The 13,845-nt window shown below is 41.1% G+C and overlaps 1 protein-coding gene across 2 annotated transcripts in view; it reads left to right on the top strand.

The window, feature by feature from the left end:
* Positions 1-13,845, top strand: part of IGSF3 (immunoglobulin superfamily member 3) — a 145,815-nt gene that overhangs the window by 68,195 nt on the left and 63,775 nt on the right. The window lies entirely within an intron of this gene.

The following is a 13,845-nucleotide window of genomic DNA, read 5'->3' as shown; positions in this document are numbered from 1 at the left end:
TGGGTTTTTTTGCAAAACAACTTCCAGGGCTTAGTATAGATTTAATAATGTCTCTTTTGGGGGTCTGTTGCTGGGATTAAAGGGGAGTCTTGGAAAAATTAGACAAGCCTATCAATTCTAAAAGCCTTTCATTTAGTGTGTTTGAGGGAAAGCCATGTGGGATTAACTGGAGACATCCAAGAAATTTGTAATAAGAGATAAGGATGATAAAAAAGAAGGATACCAGGGCAACTTACTTGTCCTCAATGCTTTGGTCAAGCCTGACACTTCCAACACAACACTGGGAAAGGCTCCCTACATCTTACTATCCCCACTAGCTGTCTAACTGATTTCTCTGCCTCATTTCTCCCTTCTCCAATCTGTCATCCACACAGTTGCCTAAATTATTTTCTTTTCTTTTTTTAATTCACAAAGCAAAGCAAGCATTTACATAAGACAGTAAAATAAAAAAACAATGATTGCACATGAAACCGCAAGTCTACTAAGTCATTTTCCTAAAACATCTTCATTATTGTTGTTCAGTCATTTCAGGCACAATTCTTAGTGACCCCATTTGGGGTTTTCTTGGTAAAGATACTGGAATGGTTTGCCATTTCCTTCTTCAGTTCATTTTATAGATGAGGAAACTGAGGCAAACAGGGTTAAATGACTTGCCTAGGGTCACACAGCTAGCAAGTATCAGAGGCCAGATTTGAACTCACTAAGATGAGTCTTCCTGACTTCAGACCCAGCACTCTATCCATGGTGCCACCTAGCTGCCCTTCCTAAAGGATAGTCCTGACCATGTCACCCCACTTTTCAGGAAACTCCAATGACTCTCTGTTATCCCCAGGATCATATATAAAGTCTTGTTGGGCATCTGTAGCTCTTTACAACCTGACCCTTTCCTACCTTCCCAGTCTTTTTTTTTTTTTAAATATGTTACTCCCCTCCAGCTTGGTGTTCCTCATACATGATGCTCCATTTCCTGTCTCCCAGCTTTTGCACTGGCTGTTCCTCATGTGTAGAATACATCCCTTGTTCACTTCAGCCTCTTGAAAACTAGTTTCCTTCCTTGAAAACTAGTTGACTTCAAACACTAGGAGCCCTTTGCTGCTTTCCCTCCAGAGTTGCCTTGTATCTACTTTGTTATCTTGTATAGCCTTGGTATAATAGTGCTCTATAAATCATGGTGGTGGTGGTGGTGGTAGCAGCCATTGTTGTTATTGTTGTTGTCATAGATGCTACACTGCTACCAGTGCAGCTTAAGTCCCAATCATCTTTTTGCCTGGGAGGAATTCAATATCGTTTACATATTTGTTTAAAATGCATAATTTGCTTATAATTTTAGTATGATAAAAATTGGTTGATAATACACATTTGATCATCACAACAACCCTGGGAGGTGATTAAATAGGGTAGGCAGCAGGATCCCCATTTTTAAAGATAAAGTGACTCCACATCTCCTTGTCCCATAGTCTTTGTTCTGAACTGAGAGGTAGGAGGTTAGAGGGTGTCGTGACAAAGCCGGAAAAGTAGAGTCCCTTTGGTCACTTTGTTACTGTGTCATTAAGCACTGACTGTAAAGGGATGATAGTGATGTCCCTCAAGTCTAGCTGTGTCCTGGAAGTTTTTCAAGAAAGCTTTTTGATTTAATGGAAATAGTGATCCCAGGCTGCTAGATGGCACAGTGGATAGTGCCCAATGAGGTATCAGGAAGATTCATTATCCAGAGTTCAAATGTGGCCACAGATACTTCCTAGCTGTGTGACCTTGGGCAAATCACTTAATCCGGTTTGCCTCAGTTTCCTCATCTATCAAATGAGCTGGAGAAGCAAAAGGCAAAGCAGTCCAGTATCTTTGCCAAGAAAACAGCAAATGGAGTCACAGAGAGTCAGACAGGACTCAACAACAACAAAAATGTGATCCTACCTTATAGTTGTCTCATTCATTTTAGCCAATCTCAGCCATATCTTTATAGCCACCCTTGAACAGAGAGCAAGGAGTGTCAATATCTTCAGAACTAGGTGGTGCTGCTATAAGACACCAGCTATGTGTTGTTTATCACTGGGGTTTATGGGACATTGCTGGGAATCGTACAGGCCGAAATCTAAAATGACAGCCTCTAGCCACCAAGTTGCTTTCTGAACCGTAAAGTGATGCGTAATTATGATAGCTGGTGTTTATCTAGCACTTGAAGATTTGCAAAGTGCTTTGTGTTTATTAGCTTATTTGATCATCACCACAACCCTATGAGGTAAGCGCTCTCATTTCCCCCATTTTACACATGAGGAAACAGGCAGAAGAGAGGTTAAAGGAACATCACAATAGCTAACACTTATATAATATCTACTATTGGCCAAGACTCTATGTTCTAAGTGCGTTATTATTATTATTTCAATTGCTTTCTGTAACAGCCCTGCATTTTAGGTGCTATTATTATCCTCTTTTTACAAATGAGGAAACTGAGGCAAACAGATGAAGTGATTTGCCTAGGATCACCCCGCTAGTAAGTGTCATAGGCAAGATTTGCATTCATACATACACATATCATATGTATTTGTGTATGTGTGTTTATATACATATATATGTATGTATACATACATATTCATATATTTATCTAACTTTCTACTTGTATTAATAAACAATATACAGTTATAATAAAGAAACTTGTTTCCCAATTCGTGACAAAATGGGAAGAGATTTGTTTGAACCAATATTATTTAATAAGTCAATTAATGGTGCTGTTGAGTTAATAATGACACATAAATGCTTTTTCAAAATTCTTTGAGCCTCACAACATCCTTGTGAGAGAAGTTCTACATGTATGGGTGGACCATTTTAATATTTTTATTCATATCTTTTGTTTTTATTTCACTTTCAATATCCTCCTCTCTTTTCTACCTAAGGAACTATCTCTTATAACAAAGAAGAAAAGAGGAGGGAGAACAGTTCATCCAAGTTAAACAACACATCAACTAGAGCAGAGAATTTGTGTGTGTGTACATGTATTTTGTGTGTGCACGTGTACACTGTTTTTTGCCCATAGGGAGGAAAGTACATTTTATCATCTTTCTGAGGACAGAATTGGTTTTTACAATTGCATAGCTGTCAGTTTCAGGGTTCTCTTGTTGTTTTCTCCATTTACATTGTCATAGTCATTGTGTAAATTGTTTTCCTGATTCTTCTTACTTTGGGATGCATCCGTTCATACAAATCTTTCTGTGCTTCTCTTAACTAATTCTTCATGAGCATCAACTCTAACAGTACAGTAATATTCCATTACATTCATGTACTCCAATTTGTTTAAAAAAATCATTATGTACCTTATCTATTATTGTCCCCCTTTTAAAAATATGGATACTGAGGTTCAAAGAGGTTACTTGCCCATGGCAACACTGCTATTAAGTGTCAGGAGTCAAATTTGAACCTAGGTCTTCCTAATGCTGAGTCTATTTAGTATTCTATCTCCTTTACCATGCTCCCTCCCTCATAGGGAAGGAAAAAGGAGATGAAAGCTATACTGTAGGATGGGGATTTAAGAAGATAGAATGAGGGGACAGAGGCTTTGGGGGACAGGGCGGGTTAAGAAGAAGCCAAAGCTGCTTTTAATAATCAGCTAGTGTACTTAAAAAAAAAAAAAGCCCAAGGTTTGGGACCTGTACGCCCTTCCTCAGCGGATGTTCCACAGCCAGCCTTTAGTCCTCAACTGGGGTCTGTCTTGCTTGATATTTGAAGGAATAGTGAAGAGTAATTAGAATTATCAGGCAGGGAGGGAAAGAGAATTCTAGAGTTGGAAGGGACCTTTGGGATCCTTTAGTCCAGCCCCTTTATTTCACAGATGAGGAAACTGAGGTTCAAGAGGCAGAGTCTTGCCCCCAGCGTCACCCAGGTAGTGGGCAGTACACGAGAAAGCTGGGGTTTGAACCCACACCGCCTCTTACCTCCAAACCCAGTGCTCTTTCAACTACCACTGTCAGAAAACGAGATGAAAAAATAAGATTGGTATGTCCCCAAAGCGGAGGCTAGCGAGAATGCCAAAAGGGAGAAGGCAGGCAGCATTGGCAGAGACATCAGAGGAATCCAGTGGGGTGTGAGAACTGAGGAGAAAGAGAGAGAGAGCATTGAAGCTAGCTAGGAAGAGACCCATGGGGACCCGAGGGGAGCTAAGTTACAATGGAATGGTGCCGTTGGATACCAGATTGCAGGGGATCAAAGACAGAACTCGAAGAGGGAATAAAGGTAGAGTAAGTATAGAAAGAATGTTCAAGGACTTGATTCATGAATGGGAGGAAGCAGTCCCGGGTTGCAGGTGAGCTGGAGGGAACAGCGAGGTCAAAGGTTACCTTTGTCAGAATTGGGGAGATCTGATGGATGAAAGCCAGAAGCCTTAAAATGGGCACCTTCTGCTTTTCAACAGCATCCGAAGAATTAAGTGAGGTGGAGGAGGGTGGCTTAAATGATTTATAGCATAAAGATTCATTATTTTTAAGCTCACTGGGTTTTCCCCTCCTCCCAAATAACAATAGGGAAGGTTATGAACAATTAGAATTTGACACGCGAGATTTAAAGTACAGTACATTATTGGGCTCTGCCAATACTCTGCAGAACTTGCCTTGGGGCCCGGGCAGATTATTTGACCTGCCTGCTGCAGCTTCCTAAGCAGACTATTTATCACTGTTTGCCTTCCAGAGATGGGGCCTGTGTTGTCCACTAATTAGCAGGTGGTGTTCTTGTCATGTGTAGTGTTTTGGAAGGACCCTGTGGACTCTATGGGCAGTATCTGGGGGAAGTAAAGTATAGGGGGTATAAATAGTAGCTGACGTGCTTAAGCTCATTACTGCGTCAGGTGCCGCATTTGGGATCAGATGGGATTTGAAAGCTTGCCCCCTGCTGATCCCAAGTCTGGAGCAACTGAAGTAGAACCTTCTCAGGCTTCAAGCCAGAAATGCTCTTGGACTCCAAACACCTAGGCGTTCATCAGCATCATCAACAAGCATTTATTAAGTGCTTACAGTGTACCTGATACTGTACATACACTACACCCCCCACCCCTAGGACAAAAACCAGCCTCTGCCCTTAAGGAGGTAACATGCAAACAACTTTGTATATACAAGATATACATGGGAAGGATGGGAAAAACAAGGAAAGGCTGGGATTTGAGCTGAGTCTTGAAGGAAGCCAAAGATTGAGAGGTGGGTTTAAGGAGAAGGAGGGAGAGCCTGTGATGGGTGACAGCCAGTAGAAAAGCAAGAAGACAGGAAGGAGGGGCAGTGTCATGTTCAGGGAACACCAACAAGTCTCATGTTGCTGGATGGTAGAATAGATGGAGGGGAGTGGATTAGAAGAAGACTGGAAAGGTATGAAGGGGCCGTGTTGTGAGGAGTTTATGTTTGATTCTGGAGGTAATAGGGACCTACTGGAATTTATTTTGGAGGGAGGGGAAGTCATGACCTGGAAATAACCTGTTCCTTGGGTCTGCCCTGGCAGATTTGTGGGGTGGGTGTATCCAAAGTTTCAGAGGGCAAAACTCTCCCTATTAACACACACCTTGACCCCTGCCTCCAGCCTTTGCAGTTTTCTGTGCCCTTGAGAGATTTATTCACTTTGCACAGCCTATCCACCTTGACTCATAGTGAAAATAACCATTATGGGGATTTTGGAAACATAGGGATACTAGTGCATTGTTGGTGAAGCTATGAATTAGTACGATCATTTTGGAAAGCAGTTTGGAATTATGGAAATAAAGTGATGAAAATGTCCATACTTACTTTTTGTTTTGTTTTGTTTTGGTTTTTGTGGGGCAATGGGGGTTAAGTAACTTGCCTAGGGTCACACAGCTAGTAAGTGTCAAGTGTCTGAGACTGGATTTGAACTCAGGTACTCCTGAATCTAGGGCCGGTGCTTTATCTACTGCGCTACCTAGCTGCCCCCAATGTCCATACTTATTGACCCAGAGATTACACTATTAGGTTTATACCCCCAAGGAGGTCATTAATAAAAAGAAAATCCCCATATCCACCAAAATATTTATGGTAGCACCTCTTGTGATAGAAAGAAACAAAGTAGATGTTCATCGACTGGAAAATGGCTATACAAATTGTGGGATATGAATAGAATGGAAGGTTATTATATTACTCTGTGTTACTATAAAGAGTAACAAAGAAGCATAGGAAGATTTGAACTGATACAGAATGAAGTAAGCAGAGGCAAGAAAACAAATTATATAGATAGAGGAAACAGAAATAGAAACCATAAAATAATTGAAAGTGGATGTTACAAAATTACAAAGAACAAGCATAGCCCAGAAGAAGAGATGGCAGAAGGGGCAGGTCAATTAACCCTCATTGTCCTGCCCACCCCCCAACCCCCCAAAAAAGAGATATACACCTCCCTCCACTCTTTTTAAGAGGTAGGAGGTCAACAAGTGTAGAACATTGTATATATTTTCAGGTTTTTCTCAATGCACTGACTAGTTTTACTAATTGTTTTTTTCTTTCTTTCCTTTTTTTTTTGGGGGGGGAGGTGTGTGTGTGGCAATGAGGGTTAAGTGACTTGCCCAGGATCACACAGCTAGTACGTGTCAAGTGTCTGAAGTCAAATTTGAACTCAGGTCTTCCTGAATCCAGGGCCAGTGCTTTATCCACTGCACCACCTAGCTGCCCCCTGGATATTAAGTCTCTTTTGGAGGTGTTAGGGCTACATAAGAAGAAACTTAGGCAATGCAAAAACAAAAGATAATTTTAAAAAACAGAAGAGAGAAATGAAAGCAATATCTACTCAGGTTATATTTGTGTTGGCTTACTTATTTACTGGGACAAAACCAATTCTGCTAGCCATATTCAATCAAGCAAGCATTTATTAACTTATTTACTATGTAGTTCCAGGCACTGGGGATAAAAATACAAAAAGAGGAAATGATTTTTATTCTCAAGCAGCTCATATACTCACTTGGAGGTGTCATCTACCTGAGGGAAGGAGAAGGCAAGGAAACAAACAAGTACCTACTATGTGCTAAAGGCATCACAAATATTATGTGATTTAATCCTCACTTGGAGGTATGTGCTATTATTCCCATTTTATAAATGGGGAAACTGAGGCATACGGGTTAAGTAACTTGCCAGGGTCACACAGCTAGGGAGTGACTGAGAGTAGATTTATTTATTTACTTACTTATTTACTTGCTTGCTTGTTTATTTGTTTGTTTATTGGTGGGGCAATGAGGGTTAAGTGACTTACCCAGGGTCACACAGCTATTACGTGTTCAAGTGTCTGAGACCGTATTTGAACTCAGGTCCTCCTGAATCCAGGGCCAGTGCTTTATCCACTGTGCCACCTAGCTGCCCCAGATTTATTTATTTTTGCAGTATTTTTTTTTCCAGGGCACTGAGGGTTAAGTGACTTGCCTAGAGTTACACAGCTTTTAAGTGTCAAGTGTCTGAGGCCCCATTTGAACTCAGGTCCTCCTGAATCCAGGGCTGGTACTTTTATCTACTGCGCCACCTAGCTGCCCCTGAGAGTAGATTTATTCCTGACTCTGGGTCCAGTGCTGTATCTGCTATATGCCTTTAGGACTGGTACTAGCCATAGGGCTCATCAGGAAAGGCTTCATGGAGGTTGTCTTGATGACACAGAGGGAAAGGGGAAGTACATTCCATCCATAGGACAGAGCTAGTGCAAAGATGCAGAGAAAGGAGATGGAGAGTATTGTGAGCCCCTTGGCTGAATTCTATTGAGAATGGGCAGGGAAGTAATGTATGACTGTAGAAATTTGAAGGGCTTACAAGGCCAATAGGGAAGTGTGTATTTGTTCCTAGAAGTAATAGGGAGATACTGAAATTTATTGAGCAGGGAAATGATGTAACACTTTTTGACTTAAAGAAAAATCACTCTGTGCGGATGATGGATTAGAGGAGAGAGACGATTGAGTCTGGGAGACCAATTACGAAGATGTTGCAATTGTTTGGGTGAGTGCTTATGAGGGCCCAACCCCAGGAGGAAGCTGTGTCAGTAAAGAAAAAGGGTCAGATATCTGAGATATAATAGTGAAACAGCAAGATTTGGTGATTGACTGGATATGATGGGTGAGGGAGGGTGGTAAGTTGAGTAGAAAGTGAGGTTAGGAAACCAGAAGAAGGGTTTTGCCTTGGCCATAAATAAGGAAATTGGGTAGAGGGCTGGGCTTGGCGGGGAAAGATAATGAGTTCTGTTTTAGACTGTAGAGTTTGAGATATGGAGAGATGGAGATTTTGAAATGTCCATCTTTAGGCTGTTTGAGGCTCACCTCATCTGCAGAATGTGCATATATAATCCTTGAACTGCTTAAATCATGGGATTGTGGTTCTTCTAGCTCGGGTAGAAGACAGTGCTTTAAAAGATTTGCAAAGCACTATTGAATGAGCTGCTTTTGTAACATAAGGAACCAAAACAAAAGTTGGGAAATCATTGGAAGGCAGGATAAATAAAAAATTAGGAAACACATACTTTGGGGGGGGGGGCAGTGAGGGTTAAGTGACTTGCCCAAGGTCACACAGCTAGTAAGTGTCAAGTGTCTAAGGCTGGATTTGAACTCAGGTCTTCCTGAATCCAGGGCCAGTGCTTTATCCACTGCACCACCTAGCTGCCCCCTGGATATTAAGTCTCTTTTGGAGGTGTTAGAGCTATATAAGAAGAAACTTAGGCAATGCAAAAACAAAAGATAATTTTAAAAAACAGAAAAGAGAAATGAAAGCAATATCTACTCAGGTTACATTTGTGTTGGCTTACCTATTTGCTGGGCCAAAACCAATTCTGCTAGCCATATTCAATCAAACAAGCATTTTATTAACTTATTTACTATGTAGTTCCAGGCACTAGGAATAAAAATACAAAAAGAGGAAATGATTTTTATTCTCAAGCAGCTCATATACTCACTTGGAGGTGCCATCTACTTGAGGGAAGGAGAAGGCAAGGAAACAAACAAGTACCTACTATGTGCTAAAGGCATCACAAATATTATGTGATTTAATCCTCACTTGGAGGTACGTGCTATTATTATTATTCCCATTTTATAAATGGGGAAACTGAGGCATATGGGTTAAGTAACTTGCCAGGGTCACACAGCTAGGGAGTGTCTAGGAGCTGATTTATTTATTTACTTATTTACTTGCTTGCTTGTTTATGTGTTTATTTGTTTGTTTATTGGTGGGGCAGTGAGGGTTAAGTGACTTACCCAGGGTCACACAGCTAGTAAGTGTCAAGTGTCTAAGGCTGGATTTGAACTCAGGTCCTCCTGAATCCAGGGCCGGTGCTTTATCCACTGCGACACCTAGCTGCCCGAAAACACATACTTTTAAGGGAAGAGAGATAGCCACAAGGCAGTGTGGAAAGAGCCCTGCATTTGCTCAGCACCTTATATGACCTTGGTCAAGTCACTTAACCTCTGTGGTCTTTGATGAGAGAGTTGGATGAGGTGGCGTTTTGGGCCCCTTCCAGCTCCATGTCAATGAACCCGTATTTTCTGGAAGGGATATAGTATGAAAGGAAGAGAGAGAACTGAACTGGTGTAGGGGAGGCTTCACCTCATGGCTACTGGTTTAAATGTTGTGATTTAAATGGTAGCCTGACAGAAGCTGTTAAGGGTTTGCTCAGTTGGGTGTATCCATTTTTCCCTGGTTGTCAGTTCATTGGGGTTTGTGGCGGGTGGCTGTATTCCAGCCCTCAAGATTTATGTTTGAATGCAGCAGCTTATGGTGGGCAGCCATTCATAGGAACTCTGGCCCAGTGCCCTTTGCAGGCCAGCAGAAGGAGGATGAATAAACAATGCCTCCCTGGGTGGCATTGGAAAAGGGAGGGAAGGATAGATTTGAGAATACAAAAAGAAGCACAATTAAGATCTTCTATGCAGATTGTGGGAGGGTCAGGTTAACAATTAGACTGTTTGGAAAGTTTTTAAGAACCAACTTGTTCTTCTCTTGGCTTCTGGACCCTTGACCCCTCTCTCTATTGCCCCAGTTCATCAGTCCCCCTTCTGACTTCTTTCCCTATCTAGCCTTGACCCCTTGGTCATCCATTTTATTTTATTTTTTACAATTTTTTAATCATAAAAGTTTTTTATTATTTTCCAGTTACATGTAGAGATAGGTTTCAACATTTATTTTTATAAGATTTCTAATCCCACATTTTTCTCCCTCCCTTCCCCCTCCCCAAGACAGAAAGCAATCTTATATAGGTTATATATGTACGATCATATTAAACATATTTCTGCATTATTCATGTTGTGAAAGAAGAATCAGAACAAAAGGGAAAAACCTCAAAACAAACAAACAAAAAAGTAGAAACAGCATGGTTCAATCTGCATTCAGATTCCACAGTTCTTTTTTTCTGGATGTGGAGAGCATTGTCCATCATGAGTCCTTTGGAATTGTCTTGGATCATTGTATTGCTGAGAAGAGCTTAGTCTATCACAGTTGATCATGTTGCTATTACTGTGTACAATGTCCTCCTGGTTCTGTTCACTTCACTCAGCATCAGTCCACATAAGTCTTTTTAGGTTTTTCTGAAATCTGCTTGCTCATTATTTCTTGTAGCACAATAGTATTCCATTACATTCATATACCATGACTTGTTCAGCCATTCCCCAATTGATGGGCATTCCCTCAATTTCCAGTTATCTGCCACCACAAAGAGAGCTGCCATAAATATTTTCATACATTGCTCATCCAACCCTATCCAACCCCACTGCTCACCACAGCCAGGATGCATATCCTTCTCTCTCTGTTTTAATCATAAAAGTATTTTATTATTTTCCAGTTACATGTAAAAATAGTTTTCAACATTCGTTTTCATAAGATTTTTTTCCCCTTTCCTTTCCTTTTTTTTTGTTTTGTTTTTTTGGGGGGCAATGAGGGTTAAGTGACTTGCCCAGGGTCACACAGCTAGTAAGTGTCAAGTGTTTGAGACTGGATTTGAACTCAGGTCCTCCTGAATCCAGGGACAGTGCTTTATCTATTGCACCACCTAGATACTCCGTAAGATTTTTAATTCCAATTTTTTCTTGCTCCCTCCCCTCCCCAATACAGAAAGCAATCTGATATATGTTATATATGTACAGTCACATTAAACATATTTCTGCATTAGTGATGCTGTGAAAGAAGAATCAGAACAAAAGGGGGAAACCTCAAAACAAACAAACAACAACAAGTAGAAACAGTATAATTCAATCTGCATTCATAATCCACGGTTCTTTTTTCTGGATGTGGAGAACAGTTTCCATCATGAGTTCTTTGCAGTTGTCTTGGATCATCGTATTGCTGAGAAGAGTTAAGTCTATCACAGTTGATCATCACACAGTATTGTTGATACCATGTACAATGTTCTCCTGGTTCTGCTCACTTCAGTCAACATCAGTCCACTTAAGTCTTTCCAGGCTTTTCTGAAATCTGCCTGCTCTTCATTTCTTATAGCACAATAGTATTCCATTACATTCATATACTACAACTTATTCAACCATTCCCAAAGTTTCCAATTCTTTGCCACCACAAAGAGAGCTGCTATAAATATTTTTGTACATGTGGGTCCTTTTCTCTTTTCTATGATCTCTTTGGGATACAGACTTAGTAGTGGTATTACTGTGCCAAAGAGTACGCACAGTTTTATAGCCCTTTGGTCATAGTTCCAAATTGCTCTCCAGAATGGTTGGATCAGTTCACAACTCCACCAACAATGCATTAGTGATCCAATTTTCCCACAGTTTTCCCAACATTTATTATTTTCCTTTTTTTGTCATATTAGCCAATCTGATAGATGTGAGGTGTTTTAATTTGCATTTCTCTAATCAATAGTGATTTAAAGCATTTTTTCATATGGCAATAGATAGCTTTGATTTCTTCATCTGAAAACTGCCTTTTCATCTCCTTTGACCATTTCTCATCCTTGTCTTTTAGTGATCTGCTTTCTCTACCTAGAATGGCTGGACAGTTTCTGTCCATCTATAAGCATTTACCCATATAGGTGGCTGGAACTATATGAGGCCCTGGGATACACATTCCACAGCCTAAACTTTCCCTTCCACTTAATTAATTAATTAATTTGTTTGTTTGTTTGTTTGTTTGTTTTTTGGTGGGGCAATGGGGGTTAAGTGACTTGCCTAGGGTCACACAGCTAGTGTCTAAGGCCGGATTTGAACTCAGGTACTCCTGAATCAAGGGCCGGTGCTCTATCCGCTGCGCTACCTAGCTGCCCCCACTTTATCTACTAAATACCCTGGGCTTGGGGAAAGGATTCATCGTGTTTGCTGATTAGGTGAGGTAGTATATGTACAAATAAATACAGAGTTATGGGAAGGAGGGAGGGAAGACTGAGCCATTTCACCAGCGATTGTCAGTGCCTAGAACGTTCTCTACCCCTCCTCACCTCCATGCCCTGTCTGGTTTGCTAAAACTGGGTTTTGCCTTTCTTTGCATCTCCAGAACCTAGCACAGTGATTGGCATGGAATAAGCGATACATGCTTGTTGGTTGGTTGAATTGGGGGGAATCAGCAAGGTCCTCTTGGAGGAGGTGGGCACTTGAACTAAACCTTGAAAGGTCCTAAAAGAGAGATGACTTGCAGCATTGCAGGTTTCCAGCGAGAAGGGACCCCAGAAGCCATCTTGTCCAACCTCCTAATTTACACATGAGGAAATGGAGGGCTGCAGATGGTACTGGACTTGGCCAAGGACAAGAGGTGGTAAAAGCCTGAGAGGCAGGCTCCTGGGGCCTGGGCCCTTTTCACCATACTACACATAGTGTAGGGATAGGGACTGATTGGTCCTGTGATTTCATTGGAATGGAGAAAGGTGTTCCGGGAAAATGAAGCTCTTCCACCGACTCCTGCTGACACTTTCTCTGCAGTTGAGTCCTACAAAGCTACCTAAGGCACTGTGAGGTTGAATGTCTAGCCCAAAGTAAATACAGACAGTATGGGTTAGAGGTAGGACTCTAGCCAACATCTTCTGAGGCAGCCTCTCTTTAATGTGATGCCACTCCTATTCTTCATATGGTATTCATATGAATCTTTCTGATACATAGGTCAGACTACATCATTGCCCTCCTGCAAACCCAATCATTGACCACTTTTTGCCTTCAAAGTAATACCCAGATCAAAGTTTTCTACAATCTGGTACAAAACTGTCTTTAGAGTCTAATTTCATACTATTATCCTTTTTAAAAAGGGTAGATAGGTGGTACAGTGAATAGAGTGCTGGGCTTTGGAACCATGAAGATTCAACTTCTTGAGTTCAAATCTGGCCGCAAATACATGCTAACTGTGTGACCCTGGGCTAGTCACTTAACCTCGTTTGCCTCAGTTTCTCCATCTGTAAAATGAACTGGGGAAGGAAAAGGCAAACCACTTCAGTATCTCTGCCAGGAAAACCCCAAATGGGGTCACCAAGACTTGGGCATGACTAAAGACAACAGCAACACTCCCTTTTAAATTACCTTGTAGTTCAAATGAGATGATTTATTGTTCCTTCAACATATATCACATGTTTTCTTGCTGAGGTGCCTTTACTCATCCTCTTTCGAGTGCCTAGAGTGCCACACCCTCTCATGTGCTACATTTTTATGTATTCAAATCCTGTCTATCCTTCAAGGATCTCTGCCTTGAATTCTTCCTTGACAGATAGATTCTTCGATTTGATCTGCCCATTATCTAGTTTGTTCGGTCATTTTTCAGTCATTCCCAAGTCTTTGCGACCCTTTTCAGGGAGTTCTTGGCAAAGATACTGTAGTGGTTTGCCATTTCCTTCTCCAATGATCTAGTTTCCTACACCTTTTTAAAAATTTATTCAATATTCTAGCAGATATTGTCAATATTTGTGTTTAGGTCATAACCTTTTTCCTCC

The sequence above is a fragment of the Dromiciops gliroides genome, chromosome 4 (genome assembly GCF_019393635.1).
Source record: "Dromiciops gliroides isolate mDroGli1 chromosome 4, mDroGli1.pri, whole genome shotgun sequence".
Classification (NCBI taxonomy): domain Eukaryota; kingdom Metazoa; phylum Chordata; class Mammalia; order Microbiotheria; family Microbiotheriidae; genus Dromiciops; species Dromiciops gliroides.
The sequence above is the reverse complement of the archived record's forward strand: the minus strand, read 5'-3'. Positions and strand labels throughout refer to the sequence as shown.